At 38.3% G+C, this 806-nt stretch overlaps 1 protein-coding gene across 1 annotated transcript in view; it reads left to right on the forward strand.

Annotated features, from left to right (window-relative positions):
* Positions 1-806, forward strand: part of MYOZ1 (myozenin 1) — a 10,747-nt gene that overhangs the window by 5,994 nt on the left and 3,947 nt on the right. The window lies entirely within an intron of this gene.

Genomic DNA, 806 nt, shown 5'->3' on the forward strand with positions numbered 1-806 from the left:
AGGAAATCTAACACTAATTTGAAAAGATATATGTAGCTCTGTGTTCACTGCAGCATTATTTACAATAGCCAAGATATGAAAGCAACCTAAGTGCCCATCATTAGGCAATTGGATAAATAAGATGTGGTACATATATACAGTGGAGTATTACTCAGCAATAAAAAAGAATGAAATATTACCATTTGTGATAACATGGTTAGACCTAGAGGGTATTGTGCTAAATAAGTCAGACAGGGAAAGACAAATACCATAGATTTCACTTATATATGGAATCTAAAGAAAATAAAGAAACAAACAAACAGAAAACAGAAACAGACTTATAGATACAGAGAACAAAGTGATGGTTGTTAGATGGGAGGAGGACTGGGGTTAAAAAGTACAAATTGGTAGTTACAAAATAGTAATGAGATGTAAAGTACAGCATAGGGGTGAAAAAAAAAGACAAGAGTCTATATTTAGAGGTGGCCAGTTCCATGCAGTGTTGGCCTTGGGCTTTCCCCCAGGCTATAACTTTCCCAGTGGCTTCCATCTATGATATCCTTTACTCCTTTTGACCTGTAACTCCATGCCTATGTCCTTTTGACCCCATTCACCCTCTCTACTATAGTAACCCCATCTTCTCCACTCTGCATCCGTCTTCTCATGTATTCTCTCCAACTCCAAAACCAGAAAATCAAAATTCCTAACACACTAGACAGAATTTGATCAGATATCACAGACAGCATCTGCTTCCCTCAGTGATCTGTGCTGGGACACATACACTTAGTTGTGGATGGCATCTGCATTCTGAGCCCAGAAAACCCTAC

This window comes from Pteropus alecto, unplaced genomic scaffold, assembly GCF_000325575.1.
Source record: "Pteropus alecto unplaced genomic scaffold, ASM32557v1 scaffold155, whole genome shotgun sequence".
Lineage (NCBI taxonomy): Eukaryota > Metazoa > Chordata > Mammalia > Chiroptera > Pteropodidae > Pteropus > Pteropus alecto.